We start from the raw sequence: 19,460 nt of genomic DNA on the forward strand, positions 1-19,460 counted from the left end.
CATGAGCCCTGATCTTTTCCTGCACTTCTTGGGGATTCGCCCCTGGGGTGCTTTGGGGGCGTTGCCTTCCATCGGGCATTGGCTCTTTTCCAGGACGCCTCCTTCTCGGGGCCACTTCATCATCCGAAGATTCGGAGTCTCTCTCAGTGTATGGACCAGAAAATTCCCGATCCTCAGGGATAGGATCCAAACCTCGTATATAGGGGGGCGACCGCCCTCGTGCTTCGCTTCGCCCAGCATATCCACTTCCTCCAACCTCAGGGTGAAGGGGCATCCCATAAGGGGGGTTAGTAGTAACAATAGTTGAGTATTCATACCCGACGGGTCGAGAATTCACAGGTATATGTATTTGTTGAACTTGAGGATTCGTACCTTGAACAGTCGGGGGAGTTGTCCCTTGTGGCTGAGGATGAGTTGCCCCTGTCTGGGCTTCCCCCTGAGTAGATGCATAAGTTGAATGGGGAGGAACCTCCACGGTTGATGAAATCACCTGGGTTGTCCCTGATGGTGTTCCCTCCTCCAAAGTGCTGGTTGTTCTCCGTGTTCTCGCCATGGTTGTTGTTGCGTAATTCCCACAGACGGCGCCAAATGTTATGGATTAAAACTACTATATATAATTGCTGTATTTAATACTAAGGAACGTGAGCTTCGAGGCTCGGTTTGACTGCTCTTGTGTTTCGTGACTCAATCTGCCTTAACAAGATGCCTACGTACCTTGCTGATTACCAAGGATCAAGTCAAAAAACGTAGTTCTGATTGGTGGGGGTGAGACCCCTTATATAGATGTGGGAGTCCTTGAATTGGACTTGGTATAGGAGACTTGGTGGATAAGCCTCTGAATTAGGATAGACTTAGGAGTCCTAGGAAGTAGGAAGCTGATTCCTTATCCTTTTAGGTCCCCTTGAGGCTAATCTCTAAGGACTTATATCCTCATCGGGACTCTTTTCAACATCTGATTTCTCCCTTATTAATTAATTACGAAATTAATTAATAATCAGGGCTTTTTGGGCCTTTTTTTATTCCACCAGGCCTGATCTGGTCCGTCAGGCTTAACCTTTCTGGTCTGAATATTATACATCTTATTATTGGGTCCAGCAGCCCATTATTAATAAAATCAGGATTTATTTATCCCTATCAAGAACAAACTGGACAAGATATATAGATCACGTTAATAAAAAAAGTATATCTTAATTTTCACTTTCCTGTACTTCCATAATCATTTGTATCAGAAATGTCACAATATCTTATCTTTTTCTGCCCCGTGAACAAGTCAGCTAAATTATTTGTAGACAATAAAGTACATGTCTTGCTCATAATTTTAGCATATTCATAGAAGCTTACAGTTGGACGGCTTATTCTAAGCCAATTCTTTAGGACATCTAAAATTAGGGCTGAATTCATAAAAATACTATATACATATATACTACTCTAATATAAATCAACTTTAGAATACAAATAAGAAACCATTTTTTTTAAAAAAAAAATTAATTTGAAATATAACACTATGCAAATCGATCACAAATAGATGGAGAAAAATATAGTGAAGTCGGATTTAAAAAAAATTACACGGAAAGAATCAAATTAAAAATGGAGGACTTAAATTGTGTATGAGAGTGTTTAGATTAGTTGAGTGTGGTATTTTAGATGTTAGATTGATTTAATGACTTAGATTAGTTTTTAATTTTCATTTAAGTGTAGTTTATATATGATTATTTGTCCATAGGAATTTAGTGGAGACCAATATTATTTGGAGAATCCCAGACCTATATGTTAGATTTGGTAAGATTGCGCGGTTAGAAATGAATGCAAAGTGAAAGACAGATTAATACTTATAGACCTAAATAAAAAATATAATGCAACATGCAAATCAAATAGAATTTTATAAATAGAGTGTAATACATAAAATATAAAGTGTGGTACTTTTAAACCTAAATAAACACTACAAGAAAAATGGCTAAATTTGACCGAAAATTTTCGGTTATATTTAGATAAATATGACCACCGGCGGTCATATTTAGTTAAATTTGACCGAATTGTGTCGGTGTCTTTTAGACTGGTCAAATTTAGCAAAATCGGTCAAATTTGATCAAATTTGACTGTCAAAAATTGACCAATTAAATTTGACCAAATTTTTGAAAATTTTGAAATTTGATTTTTTTAAAAAAATTGGCGCCTAAAATTTGAATTTTTTTGAATTTTGCCGCTAAAAAATTAAAATTTGAAAGATTGGGAATTTGCCGCCTAACGTAAAGCAAGTTTGACCGAATTCCGTCAAATTTATAAATTTGACCGAACGCAGTCAAAAATATAAAATTGACCGAAGGAAGACTGTAACTCATATTTGTCAAATGCAGTAACTTCCCGGTACATTCTGCTAAGTTTGTGCCAAAAATCTGCTACAACACATAATTTTTATTATTATGATTTTGTGTCACTAATCAATATACAATTTATGTTATATAAATAATTAACCAACAAAATAATTACATATCATATTTCATAATTATTAATATTATTTTCATTACAAACTTACTCATAGAACTTAACTAAAACTTTCAAATTGAATTCTAAAATACTACTTTTTCTTTATTTAGTGTGATGGAAATGGTCACCGGACATTGATTAGTTGATGAAAATGTTTTCGTCACCGGAATAATTCGATTGTTGAAAACGTTTTTTTCACCAAATTTTCACAAGTTAGAATTTGTTATTGCTAATGTTATGTGAAATAAAGTTTGTAAGAGATTAGTTTAGCATGTATGAATATCTAAGTGTTTGTATATGTATGTATATATATTTGTGTATATTTGTGTTTATGATGTGTGGGAGAAGGTAGAGAGAGGTGGATGTGTGGGAGAGGGTATGAAGAGAGATGGAGAGGAAAAGATGAAAGAGACAATGGAGGAATTAGAAATGAATGCAAAGTGAAAATAGAAAATAGAAAATATGATGCAACATGCAAATCAAATAGAATTTTATAAATAGAGTGTAATACATAAAAATATAAAGTGTGGTACTTTTAAACCTAAATAAACAATAAAGAAAAATGGCTAAATTTGACCGAAAATTTTCGGCTATATTTAGCTAAATTTGACCACCGGCGGTCATATTTAGTTAAATTTGACCGAATTGTGTATCTCTTTTTTAGACTGGTCAAATTTAGCAAAATCGGTCAAATTTAACATAAATTTGACCGATCAAATTTGACCGATCAAATTTGACTGTCTAAAATTGACCAATTAAATTTGACCAAATTTTTGAAAATTTTGAAATTTGAATTTTTTTTTAAAATTGGCGCCTAAAATTTGAATTTTTTTAAATTTTGCCGCTAAAAAATTAAAATTTGAAAGATTGTGAATTTGCCGCCTAACATAAAGCAAGTTTGACCGAATTCCGTCAAATTTATAAATTTGACCGAACGCAGTCAAAAATATAAAATTGACCGAAGGAAGTCAAATTTAACTGTAACTCATATTTTTCAAATGCAGTAACTTCTCGGTACATTCTGATAATTTTGTGCCAAAAATCTGCTACAACACATAATTTTTATTATTATGATTTTGTGTCACTAATCAATATACAATTTATGTTATATAAATAATTAACCAACAAAATAATTACACATCATATTTCATAATTATTAATATTATTTTCATTACAAACTTACTCATAGAACTTAACTAAAACTTTCAAAATGAATTCTAAAATACTACTTTTTCTTTATTTAGTGTGATGGAAATGGTCACCGAACATTAATAGGTTGATGAAAATGTTTTCGTCACCGGAATAATTCGATTGTTGAAAATGTTTTTTTCACCAAATTTTCACAAGTTAGAATTTGTTATTGTTAATGTTATATGAAATAAAGTTTGTAAGAGATTAGTTTAGCATGTATGAACATCTAAGTGTTTGTATATATATATATATTTGTGTATATTTGTGTTTATGATGTGTGGGAGATGGTAGAGAGAGGTGGATGTGTGGGAAAGGGTATGAAGAGAGATGGAGAGGAAAAGATGAAAGAGACAATGGAGGAATTAGAAATGAATGCAAAGTAAAAATATAAAATAGAAAATATAATGCAACATACAAATTAAATAGAATTTTATAAATAGAGTGTAATACATAAAAATATAAAGTGTGGTACTTTTAAACCTAAATAAACAATACAAGAAAAATGGCTAAATTTGACCGAAAATTTTCGGTTATATTTAGCTAAATTTGACCACCGGCGGTCATATTTAGTTAAATTTGACCGAATTGTGTCGGTATTTTTTAGACTGGTCAAATTTAGCAAAATCGGTCAAATTTAAAATAAATTTGACCGATCAAATTTGACTGTCTAAAATTGACCAATTAAATTTGACCAAATTTTTAAAAATTTTGAAATTTGAATTTTTTTTTTAAATTGGCGCCTAAAATTTGAATTTTTTTGAATTTTGCCGCTAAAAAATTAAAATTTGAAAGATTGTGAATTTGCCGCCTAACGTAAAGCAAGTTTGACCGAATTCCGTCAAATTTATAAATTTGACCGAACGGAGTTAAAAATATAAAATTGACCGAAGGAAGACTGTAACTCATATTTGTCAAATGCAGTAACTTCCCGGTACATTCTGCTAAGTTTGTGCCAAAAATCTGCTACAACACATAATTTTTATTATTATGATTTTGTGTCACTAATCAATATACAATTTATGTTATATAAATAATTAACCAACAAAATAATTACATATCATATTTCATAATTATTAATATTATTTTCATTACAAACTTACTCATAGAACTTAACTAAAACTTTCAAATTGAATTCTAAAATACTACTTTTTCTTTATTTAGTGTGATGGAAATGGTCACCGGACATTGATTAGTTGATGAAAATGTTTTCGTCACCGGAATAATTCGATTGTTGAAAACGTTTTTTTCACCAAATTTTCACAAGTTAGAATTTGTTATTGTTAATGTTATGTGAAATAAAGTTTGTAAGAGATTAGTTTAGCATGTATGAACATCTAAGTGTTTGTATATGTATGTATATATATTTGTATATATTTGTGTTTATGATGTGTGGGAGAAGGTTGAGAGAGGTGGATGTGTGGGAGAGGGTATGAACAGAGATGGAGAGGAAAAGATGAAAGAGACAATGGAGGAATTAGAAATGAATGCAAAGTGAAAATAGAAAATAGAAAATATGATACAACATGCAAATCAAATAGAATTTTATAAATAGAGTGTAATATATAAAAATATAAAGTGTGATACTTTTAAACCTAAATAAACACTAAATAAAAATGGCTAAATTTGACCAAAAATTTTCGGTTATATTTAGCTAAATTTGACCACCGGTGGTCATATTTAGTTAAATTTGACCGAATTGTGTCGGTCTTTTTTAGACTGGTCAAATTTAGGAAAATCGGTCAAATTTAACATGAATTTGACCGATCAAATTTGATTGTCTAAAATTGACCAATTAAATTTGATCAAATTTTTGAAAATTTTGAAATTTGATTTTTTTTTTTAAATTTGGCGCCTAAAATTTGAATTTTGCCGCTAAAAAATTAAAATTTGAAACATTGCGAATTTGCCGCGTAACGTAAAGCAAGTTTGACCGAATTCCGTCAAATTTATAAACTTGACCGAACGCAGTCAAAAATATAAAATTGATCGAAGGAAGTCAAATTTAACTGTAACTCATATTTGTCAAATGCAGTAACTTCCCGGTACATTCTGCTAGGTTTGTGCCAAAAATCTGCTACAACACATAATTTTTATTATTATGATTTTGTGTCACTAATCAATATACAATTTATGTTATATAAATAATTAACGAACAAAATAATTACATATCATATTTCATAATTATTAATATTATTTTCATTACAAACTTACTCATAGAACTTAACTAAAACTTTCAAATTGAATTCTAAAATACTACTTTTTCTTTATTTAGTGTGATGGAAATGGTCACCGGACATTGATTGATTTATGAAAATGTTTTTGTCACCGGAATAATTTGATTGTTGAAAACGTTTTTTTCACCAAATTTTCACAAGTTAGAATTTGTTATTGTTAATGTTATATGAAATAAAGTTTGTAAGAGATTAGTTTAGCATGTATGAACATCTAAGTGTTTGTATATGTATGTATATATATTTGTGTATATTTGTGTTTATGATGTGTGGGAGAAGGTAGAGAGAGATAGATGTGTGGCAGAGGGTATGAAGAGAGATGGAGAGGAAAAAATGAAAGAGACAATGGAGGAATTAGAAATGAATGCAAAGTGAAAATAGAAAATATAAAATATGATGCAACATGCAAATCAAATAGAATTTTATAAATAGAGTGTAATACATAAAAATATAAAGTGTGGTACTTTTAAACCTAAATAAACAATAAAGAAAAATGGCTAAATTTGACCGAAAATTTTCGGTTATATTTAGCTAAATTTGACCACCGGCGGTCATATTTAGTTAAATTTGACCGAATTGTGTCGGTCTTTTTTAGACTGGTCAAATTTAGCAAAATCGGTCAAATTTAACATAAATTTGACCGATCAAATTTGACTGTCTAAAATTGACCAATTAAATTTGACCAAATTTTTGAAAATTTTGAAATTTGAATTTTTTTTAAAATTTGGCGCCTAAAATTTGAATTTTTTTGAATTTTGCCGCTAAAAAATTAAAATTTGAAAGATTGCGAATTTGCCGCCTAACGTAAAGCAAGTTTGACCGAATTCCGTCAAATTTATAAATTTGACCGAACGCAGTCAAAAATATAAAATTGACCGAAGGAAGTCAAATTTAACTGTAACTCATATTTGTCAAATGCAGTATCTTCCCGGTACATTCTGCTAAGTTTGTGCCAAAAATCTGCTACAACACATAATTTTTATTATTATGATTTTGTGTCACTAATCAATATACAATTTATGTTATATAAATAATTAACCAACAAAATAATTACATATCATATTTCATAATTATTAATATTATTTTCATTACAAACTTACTCATAGAACTTAACTAAAACTTTCAATTTGAATTCTAAAATACTACTTTTTCTTTATTTAGTGTGATGGAAATGGTCACCGGACATTGATTGGTTGATGAAAATGTTTTCGTCACCGGAATAATTCGATTGTTGAAAACGTTTTTTTCACCAAATTTTCACAAGTTAGAATTTGTTATTGTTAATATTATATGAAATAAAGTTTGTAAGAGATTAGTTTAGCATGTATGAACATCTAAGTGTTTGTATATGTATGTATATATATTTGTGTTTATGATGTGTGGGAGAAGGTAGAGAGAGGTGGATGTGTGGGAGAGGGTATGAAGAGAGATGGAGAGGAAAAGATGAAAGAGACAACGGAGGAATTAGAAATGAATGCAAAGTGAAAATAGAAAATAGAAAATATGATGCAACATGCAAATCAAATCGAATTTTATAAATAGAGTGTAATACATAAAAATATAAAGTGTGGTACTTTTAAACCTAAATAAACAATAAAGAAAAATGGCTAAATTTGACCGAAAATTTTCGGTTATATTTAGCTAAATTTGACCACCGGCGGTCATATTTAGTTAAATTTGACCGAATTGTGTCGGTCTTTTTTAGAATGGTCAAATTTAGCAAAATCGGTCAAATTTAACATAAATTTGACCGATCAAATTTGACTGTCTAAAATTGACCAATTAAATTTGACCAAATTTTTGAAAATTTTGAAATTTGGATTTTTTTTTAAAATTGGTGCCTAAAATTTGAATTTTTTTGAATTTTGCCGCTAAAAATTAAAATTTGAAAGATTGTGAATTTGCCGCCTAACATAAAGCAAGTTTCACCGAATTCCGTCAAATTTATAAATTTGACCGAACGCAGTCAAAAATATAAAATTGATCGAAGGAAGTCAAATTTAACTGTAACTCATATTTGTCAAATGCAGTAACTTACCGGTACATTCTGCTAAGTTTGTGCCAAAAATCTGCTACAACACATAATTTTTATTATTATGATTTTGTGTCACTAATCAATATACAATTTATGTTATATAAATAATTAACCAACAAAATAATTACATATCATATTTCATAATTATTAATATTATTTTCATTACAAACTTACTCATAGAACTTAACTAAAACTTTCGAATTGAATTCTAAAATACTATTTTTTCTTTATTTAGTGTGATGGAAATGGTCACCGGACATTGATTGGTTGATGAAAATGTTTTCGTCACCGGAATAATTCGATTGTTGAAAACGTTTTTTTACCAAATTTTCACAAGTTAGAATTTGTTATTGTTAATGTTATATGAAATAAAGTTTGTAAGAGATTAGTTTAGCATGTATGAACATCTAAGTGTTTGTATATGTATGTATATATATTTGTGTATATTTGTGTTTATGATGTGTGGGAGAAGGTAGAGAGAAGTGGATGTGTGGGAGAGGGTATGAAGAGAGATGGAGAGGAAAAGATGAAAGAGACAATGGAGGAATTAGAATGTATATGTACGTATATAATGTGTTTATATGTAAAAGGGAGTTGCTGCGAAGAATCTGGACCATTGGATTGTAATTTTAGTTAATTAAATTTGGACTGTTGGATGTATTTCACATGGATCGCTGACATGGCATCAAATTTGACCGCGTTCGGTCAAATTTATAAATATGACTCCCTTCAGTCAAATTAATAAGTATGACCGATTTCGGTTATATTTATAAATATGACTGATGCCGGTCAATTTAGTAAATTTAACAAACTAGAATTTGCGGTCAAATATGTACTTAAATGTGACTGAAAGCAGTCAATTTTACAGATGTGATAAATATGATAAATTTTAATATATATATATGGAATTGATAAACAAACATAAAAAATTATTATTTAAACTCCAAGTGTATTACAGATGACATAACTACCCATTATAGAAACAAATTCCAAGAATTTACTTTTAAAAATCATGGGAAAATGTGTAATAAAATGTCTACTTATATTGTAAAAAGTGGAAGTTATTTAACAATTTCCTAAATATATATAAATAATAAATTTGCAATTCATATAATCATTTTATTTTTTAGATACACTCTTAAAGTCTAAGAAAGGCAAAATTCATAGGTTGGATTGTTCAAATTCTAATTTAGATAATACAAAACTACTAACCACTGTATGTGCAATCCGTAAATTTAAACGTCAAATCATATATATCAAGGAATAATTTGAATTATGCTTGATTTTCTTCACTCGATCACTGTTATCGTTTCTTAAAAAAAATTTAGTTTAGACAATATGTTGTTACACTACATCTTTAAATACTTTTATTTTTTTCTAAAATTCAATATTCTTAAATAAATCTAACATCAACGTTTTTAGTGATTTCTCAATTTGATATGATATGTGCCTAAAATTAATTTATAAATTTATAAAATGATTAAGCATTTTAATTTTAATTTTTAATTATTTTGTTTTACTAGGATTTGTTCAAGCAACAAGTTGGTAAGACCTATCTATCTTCCGAGATCAATAGTTTACACTTTCGCCAAACTTTTCCATATTCGTTTTTATGAGTATGGAAAAATGCCAGATAGTAATCAAGCTGCTGATAAATGGACAGTACCCATTCCGTCAGAGGATATACTGGGTGATTTTCTCTATACTCTTCAAAATTATGAAATTTCATGAACACCCATACAGTAGGTTCGTTTAAATTATTGACTGAAAATCATGAAACCAGAAAATAAGGTTGTTCATCAAACCACCCATATAATACCTTAAATTGCGGTTTTTAATTTTCTTGGTGTAGTTGTAGTTTGACTTTTTCACAAACCGCGACGATGCATGTGGTAGTACGAGTTAATGATATAGTAGTACAAACCGCTCGCATCAGAATTTTATAAAATAATATTTATACGTTAATAATTATATAATTTTATTAAAATTTATATTTTATGTGTTATATTATTATTAGAAGTTTTATGTTCTATTATTAAATTATATTAATCAATAGTTATATTGGACTAGCACATTTAAACCTATAATACGAAAAATTAGCATAATAACTTGGGAGGCACGGATCATTTCCTCGCATTAAATGACACTCACATATTATATTTGCATGGGACCCATAAACCAACCTGCACCATACGGATTTATGCCGTGTGATTGACTAAAAAATGGGTAAATACGACCGGATAAAAATCGGTTGTATTTATTTAAATTCGACCTTTTCCGGTCGTATTTAGCTAAATAGACCAGTTTTTGGACCGGTCGCATTCGCTCGAGTCATATTTAGTAAATCGGTCGTATTTAGTATACGAGCGGTCAAATTCGACCGCTTAAACTACAGGTTGACTGTTAAAATAGCCAATCAAAAATATTTCTTTTTTTCTAAATTTTTGTCATATAACTAAAATATATAGATGTTGACATCCGTACGGTTGGATCATTCATAAATTTGTTTAAAAAAATTGGAACATCAATATGGGACGAAACACTAGTAAGGAGTATTGGTCAAACTATTGGTTGACTGTTTAAATATCAAACCAAATACGTATATTTTTTTTTCCAAAAATTGTTATCATATTACTAAAATATATATATTTTGACATCCGTACGGTTGGATCATTTATAAATATATTCAAAAAAATTGATACATTAGTATGGGACTAAACATTAGTAAGAAATATTCGTCAAACTACTGTTAAAATAGCAAACCAAATACATTTACTTTTTCTAAAACATTTATCATATCACTAAAATATAAAAATATTGACATCCGTACGATTAGATCATTCGTAAATAGTTTTAAGAAAATAAAACAGCAATATGGGACTAAACACTAGTAAGAAGTACTTGTTAAACTATTTGTTGACTGTTTAAATAGCAAACCAAATATGTATATTTTTTCTAAAATTGTTATCATATTACTAAATATATAGATCTTGACATCCATACGATTGGATCATTCATAAATATTTTTAGAAAAATTGAAACATTAATATGGGACTAAACTTTAGTGTTGTCAAACGGATAATTCGGATACGGATCTGCCTATATCCGGATCTGAATCTGAAAATCTGTATCCTTATCCGTATCCGAATCCGAAAATATTTAAAGAATAATATCTGAATTCGGATCCGACGGATACTATCCGGATACAGATAATATCCGGATTTGAATCTGATTTTCAATTAGTTTTTTATTTTATATTAAAAATTAATAAATAATTGAAAAAATATAGTAAAAATAAAAAAAAATCATTTTTAAAAATTAAAATAAGAGATAAAGTGATAGAATCATATTTTAATTTTTCAAAAATTAATTTTATTTTTTTTCAATATAATCGGTATCTTTAAATTGTTGAACTCCAATGATTTTTTTCTATATGTCTATAAATTTTGTATAAACATAATATTTAATATATGTATATATGTATATATATACACATAAACAAACTATAATTTAATATAATATATTTTTAAATTATTAAAATATTTAGATATAAAATATATTTATTCGGATTCGAATATTATCGGATACGAATATGCATATATCTGTATCCGTATCCGCAATCGTCGGATTCGAATACTGATAATATCCGCTTTGTGTCAGATACGGATAATATCCGCTTTATTTCAGATACGAATGCGGATTTTTCGGACGAATATCGGATTTTTCGAATTTTTTTGACAACCCTTCTAAACACTAGTAAGAAATACTCGTCAAACTACTGGTTGACTGCAAAAATAGCAAACCAAATACATTCATTTTTTTCTAAACTTATTATCATATCACTAAAATATATCGATATTGACATCTGTAAGGTTGGATCATTCATAAATATTTTTAGAAAAATCGAAACATTAATATAGGATAAAACATTAGTAAGAAATACTCGTCAAAGTACTAGTTGACTGTTAAAATATCAATCCAAATACATTATTTTTTTTCTAAAATTTTTATTATATTACTAAAATTGACTACCCGTAGTCACATTTATAAACAGGACTACCGTTAGTCAAATTTGATTTTAATAATATTCGTTTATCTTGGGCGGGAAATTTAGCGCCAAAATATAAATTAGGCCGCCCCTAAATATGACTGTTAGCGGTCAAATTTACAGCTAACAAATTTTGTTCACTTGGCAGGAAGTTTCCATTTCTTTTTTTTAGGACTCAAAAAATAAAAATGACCGAACAAATTTGACCAGAAAATAAATTTGATTGCCTCTAGTCAAAATTAAATATTGACCATTAGTAAATAAATATTTGACCTCAAATTTGACTGCTTTCGGTCAAATATAAGTCTGGTCAGTTATAAATAAAAGTTAATCGTAAATATGACCGCCGTTGGTCAAATTTAGCCGCAGTCATATTTAGCTAGTCCAATTTACCCTTATTTTTTTGTAGCGAAAAAATATAATGCAACTTAAAGAATAAAATATTACGTGAAAAAATATATTAAAAAAATGAAAGGTAGATTATATAATAGAATTTTATAAATAGAGTGTAGTACTTAAAATTATAAAGTGTAATACTTTTAAACTTAAATAAAAAATATAATGCAACTTGCATAATCAAATATTATGTGAAAAATATATTAGAAAAATAGAGTGCATAACATATTGTAGATTTTAAGTACTTTAAAATCTAAATAAAAAATATAATTTAACATGCAGAACACATACTATATGAAAAACATATTCAAAAATAAAGAGTGGAATATATGTGACGTGGATTAAATATGACAAAAAAAGTGTTTATGCATAAATAGATATTTAGTACTTTTAAACCTAAATAAAAAATATAATGCAATTTGCAGAATAAAATATTATGTGAAAAAAATATATTAAAAAATAGAGTGCAAAACATATCAACTTTATAAATAGAGTGTAGTATTTCAAATTATAAAATGTAGTACTTTTAAACCTAAAAAAAATGTAATGCAACATGCATAATAAAATATTATGTAAAAAAAATATTAAAAAAAGTGTAGAACATGTTGTAGAACTTTATAAATAGAATGTAGTGCTTAAAATTATAAAATGTAATATCTTTAAACCTAAATATAAAATATAATGTAACTTGTAGAATAAAATATTATGTGAAAAAATATATTAAAAAATGAAAGGGAGAACATATTGTAGAATCTTATAAATAGAGTGTATTATTTAAAATAATAAAGTGTAGTACTTTTAAACCTAAATAAAAAATGTAATGCAACTTGCAAATCAAATATTATGTGAAAAATATATTAGAAAAAATAGAGTGCAGAACATATTGTAGATTTTTTATAAATAAAGTGTAGTATTTTAAAATGTAAATAAAAAAATATAATTTAACATGCAAAACACATATTATGTGAAAAATATATTAAAAATAGATTTCTAGTGCATAACTTAGCCTAATAAAGATTATAGTGTAATATGTTTGATGTGGAGTAAATGAAAAAAAATATTTATGCTTAAATAACAATTTAGTACTTTTAAACCTAAATAAAAAATATAATGCAACTTGTAAAATAAAATATTATGTGAACAAATATATTTAAAAAGTAGAGTGCTTAACGTATTGTAGATCTTTTACAAATAAAGTGTAGTACTTTAAAATCTAAATTAAAAAGTGTAATTTAAAATAAACAAGTAATATGTGAAAATTATATTCAAAAATAGAATTCTAATACATAACATAGCCTAATAAAAATTATAATGTAATATATTTAATATTGAGTAAATGACAAAAAAAAAAGTTTTTATGCATAAATAAAAAAATTATAGATAAAAGAATTTTATGTGGAATAAGGAAGAAAAAACTACTTAATATATGTAAAGTACGCGGTTCATTTTAGATTTTATTTTATACACATATAATGTAATCTAAAACCTCCATTTCAATCTCATGTAACGGCTTATAAACGCGACTCGAGGTCTAAAAAACGGAACTTTTGTCTATATATATATATATATTAGAGCAAAATTCAATGGAGACCGACCTCGGAGACCACCTATATGTTCTGCAATCAAAACACTTTAAAAATTATTATTTTGTGAAGTATGTTCTACTAATATCTCTAATTCATTAATATTGTTGAAGATCCTTTACGTTTAATAAATAGAATGTGTATGTTCTGCAAGCTGAAGAAATGTTTTGCAAACTAAATATATTTCGTAGAGTAAAATATTTTGTAATGTTCTACATGCAGTACGTACATGATATTATAGATTTTAAATAAAATAATGATCTTTGCGGAACAAGATTTGTAAAATAATACGTTTTATAATATTACTATGCAAGATTTTACTTACAGAACATAAGTGGTCTCCAAGGTTTCCAACAATAACGCGGTTTTCATAGAACTTAACTCATATATATTAATGCTATAAATGTAAACTTGATAATAATATGATTATAACCACAGCCTTATGTTATAAATGAAATAGCTTAAAACGCGTGCAATGCACGAGTAGTATCTTATAGTTTTATTTGTCTTAGAATAATATGTAGTTGATTGATTTTAAATAAAATATTCATTTTAAATGTAGATGGTGGTATTCGAACCTAAATTTTTTTTTATTTTTTATGTTTTTAGTACTAAAATCAAATAATTATATGATCATTTGATTTAAAAGATATAAAAGTTGGTGATTAATAAAGATATTAAAAAGGAGAGCAGCTAAATCAAAAGGTTGAACAATATTACCGGTTATTATAGTTTAGTGTACGCAAATAGTATATATAAATAATATAAATGTTTGTTATTAGCGAAATTTGAAATGATAACTTTAATAGTACATATATAATAATATAAATGTTTGTTGTTAGTGAGATTCGAACCTTAAAACGTAGTGTATTCTTTTAATATTTAGATCGAACGATCCTGATCATTTGATTCTGAAGATCCCACGGTCGTGATTGAAAATATAACCAAATAAACCAAAATAGGGATATATATACCAAATTATAACTGATTCCGGTTATTATATTATAAAATAGATATGTTATAAACTTGATAAAATTATGTATCTTGTTTTCTTTTCACTCTATTCCCTAAATATGTCACAAAAACGTTAATACTTAATTAGCTTCAATTAAATTGTGATCCTCACTATTTACGCACGTAAACGATTAATCTATTGACCTCCTTTCATTGGTAAAGTTTAGCCTTCTTAAAATTTCATTCTTTGCTTATTTTAAAAAATTGATTGAATATGGTCAGAATCCTATCTCTCAATGATCAGTTTATGATGGGAGTTTTTTTTTATTTCACATGAGAAACTGATAAAGAAATGTCACCAGCACTGCTTGATATAAAAAATATCACCATCATTTTTCCTTAAAATAATCCACAATATCAATTATGTCACTTAAAATAAAATTGATTTTTAGTATTTAGTTGGTCTTCCCATACCTGAACGTAGAAAAAAAGAGCGTCAAAACAACGTTCTTTGACAAAAATAAAGGAATTTTAGGGCTATTCACATTCGCCTATATATTATACTTTACATTAAAGGCCATTTTCCAGTAAAATAAAGTCATTAAATTGTAATTTAGTGAAAACTATCTCCCTCCATATTAACTAAACAAATGGCACAGTACTATGTATCACCATCACTAGAGTTAGATACATAAATATAGTATTACCTCCCTGTAAACTCATTGACAAAAACTTTGTTGCTCCGATGATAATTATTACTCCCTCCATGTATTACTGTTAATAATAGCAAATATCACCTCTCTATAGCTGTCTTATGGTATAAATTTGTACCTGGAAATATAATCAAGGTACAAGTTTTACGTAAATATATTTCCATAAATATAAAATAAAAGCGAAAACATATGGTATAATTCACATAAGACAAATTTTACGGAGACCATGTACTAGAACACTAGGAACAGATCCTACACGTATTGGGCCTAATGCCAATTTGAAGATGGGTAGAGCCGGACAACCTATATATAATGAAGAAAATTTTAGCAAGTGCGGTGAATAGAAAAGGTAATGAATATAATTGAATTTAATTAATTTTATATTATAAAAATTTATTATTTTAAAATTTATACACTTGCAAGGTACGTCTAAAAAGAAAATTATATTAAAATGAATGAAATAGAGGTAGTATGTGCTACCAACTACGTAGATCATGTGTATTCTACTCCCTATATCGCGTGAAATTGTATACTTTTGGTTTGGGTATAGATATTAAGAAAAACTGTAATTTTATCAGGAAAAAATAGGAAAAGTGGATAAAGTATCTAGAACGATCAATAGTTAGATGTATAAAATAGATGTAGTAGAAGAAAAAAATAGGAATTATCCTAGTTATTTTTATATTATAAAATTTAATCATTTTTTGATAATTAAGTTTTGAAATGTATAAATTAAATAAGACAAATGAAGAATTGTATACTTTTAACCAGCGAGTTGGCTTCTGCTCTGAAAAATGAAAAGGCTGAGGGAACCATCTTCAAAATTGATTTCCAAAAGGCTTTTGATACTGTTAATTGGAATTCCTTCTACATATTCTTCAGCTAATGCATTTTGATGATAGATGGATTGCGGATTAATTTCTTTAAGAGCTGTTTGTACGGTTTTAGAGACTCGTATAGTATAGTCTCATATTAGGCTACTCTCTTGGGTTGTCAAATAGAATAGGGTCCATTCATGTACCTCGGAGCATGTATTGGAGCAAATGCTAGAAAACTGGAATTCTGGAACACCCTCATCTCTAAAGTTGAAAACAAACTTCTCTTTTGGAATTCTGAGCATTTATCTTTGGAAGGCAGGATATTTTTAGTGCAAGCGGTGCTTGATTCCATCCCTATTTTTTGGTTCAGCAATTTCCTATGGGGTGATAAAGCGCCAAGTTCAAGAAAACTTTATTTATTAAGCTGGGAGAAGGTCTGCAGAAAAAGAAATTAAGGGGCTTAGCGCTGGTCCCGCTCAGCATCAGTGGTAGAAAAAATTGATGATATCTGCATATAAACTATCATAATTTATTTATCAGTATTTGATATCAGTATTTAGCAGAGGTCACGTCATAAGTATTTGTCATCGGCATTTGCTGATCAGTATTTGACATCAACTGTTAGCAGCAATTGATGATATCAAACAGAAACTATCAGAAGTTCACATCAGAACTTATATATCAACTGATGTTGATGACATCAATGGATGATGAAATATCAACGGATGATAGGATATCAATGGATGATGATTTCAACGGATAATGATGTCAACGAATAATAAAATCAGTATTTGTCACATCAGTTGATCTTCGAGGATGAAAAGGAAACAGGAATTTCAAGGCGGTGAAGGACTTTATCTCAGAAGCAATAATATATGTTTCTTTGTTGTTAATAGAATAGGATTCCTTATACGTTGGTAGTTATGCTCTATATAAAGCATAGTTTAGGTTCATGATATATGCATTGCGACATTGTTATATCTTTCGCATAACCTAGCAGCTCTCAAGGATATTTGTTCATCCTTTCGAGAGAGTACTTTTGTAATATTTTTTTATCAGTTAATATAAAAACTATTGATTCTATTGAAATTCTGTTGAAGCTTTGTCGAATAGATTGTATTAATTGTATTCACCCCCCCTACAGTTGATTAAGGGCCTAATAATTGGTATCAGAACTTGCTGTTAACGTACAAACAGTTTAAGATGTGAAGATCAATCTACAATGACAGACAAAGAAGAAGAGACACAGAATTCGAATCCACCACCCCCAGCCACATCACAGATAAGCAGCAACATGAGTAGGTATGAAGCAATCAAGGTGCCTATCCTGAAGATACATGAATATCCAATTTGGAAAGTCAGGATGGCCATGTGTTTGGAAGCCACGGATCCTGAATACCTAAGCAGGATCTATGATGGTCCTCATAAACCAATGAAGGTAGTTGTTTCGCTTATAGGAGAATCAGAGAAGATGATAGACAAAGACATGAAAGAGTATACCCCTGAAGATATCTCGTCTATCACGAAGGATGCTAAGGTTAGACATATCCTGCATAGCAGTCTTGATAGTGTTATATCCAATAAAGTCATTGGATGTAAAACAGCAAAAGAGATATGGGATGCTTTAGAAGTAAAGTGTCAATGTACAACTGCTATCAAAAAGAACATGAGGACAATACTTACTCAAGAATATGAGCACTTTGACTCAAGGGACAATGAGTCCCTAACTGAGATCTATGGTAGATTTCAGAAGTTGCTGAATGACTTATCCCTTTTCAACAAAGAATATGATTTGGACTCAAACTTGAAGTTCCTACTTGCGCTCCTTGAAAAATGGGACTTTAAAGTCACATCAATCAGGGATAACTATAATCTTAATATCACGCCTCTAGATGATATCTATGAAATTCTGAAAACTCATGAACTAGAGATGGAGCAAAGGAGCAAGAGGAAAGGATCAAAAGTTAGACCAGTTGCACTCAAAGTTGAAGAGAAGCCAAAAAAGAAAGCTAAGAGAAAAAGCTACTCCAAAGGAAAAACCATGATTGCTAAGTCAGATACTGAATCATCAAATTCTGATGATGACCCAAATCCTGATACTGAATCAGATTCTAACAGTGATCACAATAACAATGAAGATATGGATCAAATGGCTGCCCTACTGGTTAAAAGTTTCAAGAAGATTGTCTACAGAAACTTCAAGAAAGGGAGAAGATTTTCTAGAAAAGTTTCAAGTTCCTCAAACTCTGATAAGAGGAATAATAGAAGAGATACTGATTGGAAGGAAGCCATATCTGGAAAACCTGACAAGTCAAAAGAGATGTTACAATTGTGATGGACTTGGACACTTTGCAGCTGACTGCAGAAAACCCAGAGCTGAGAAGAAACAAGCTTTGATCTCAAAGAAGAGAAACTGAGATGATTCATCAAACTCAGATGATGGAATCAAATATGCTCTCATGGAAAATGCTAATGTTGAGGCCGACAATGCTGAATTAAAGCTGCCTCAGTCCACTCTTGTATTTAATACTGATGATATCTATGAATTAAGATTATTTCTTAAGTCTCTGCATGTTAGTTTTAGGGATCAAACCTTATAGTACAATAGAATGTAGAGTAAAAACTCTGTGCTAAAGAAAATGAATGATTACCTAGAAATTGAGTTGCTTTCCATGCTAGAAATTCAAAAAGAAAGAGATAATGTTGTTTATATTGAAGAAAAATTGTTAGAAAAACATGTTTATCTAGAAAAGGAGCTAGCTAAAGAGAGAGAAGTCATTAAACTTTGGATAACTCAGGAAATCTTAGAAAATGGTTGTTGGGGATCAGGATTAGGATATTCAGCTAGATCTAATTCTAATAAAAAAAGTGGAGAAGAAACTGAGAAAATAGAACCAATAAAAATAGATAGTCAGGTCAATTTGAACAAGATTCAAATAAAGACCATTAAGTTTAATCCAAGTGCTAATAATGTTATATCAATCCATGAAGATGGTACTACCTCAGC

This window comes from Apium graveolens, chromosome 7, assembly GCF_009905375.1.
Source record: "Apium graveolens cultivar Ventura chromosome 7, ASM990537v1, whole genome shotgun sequence".
Taxonomy (NCBI): Eukaryota; Viridiplantae; Streptophyta; class Magnoliopsida; order Apiales; family Apiaceae; genus Apium; species Apium graveolens.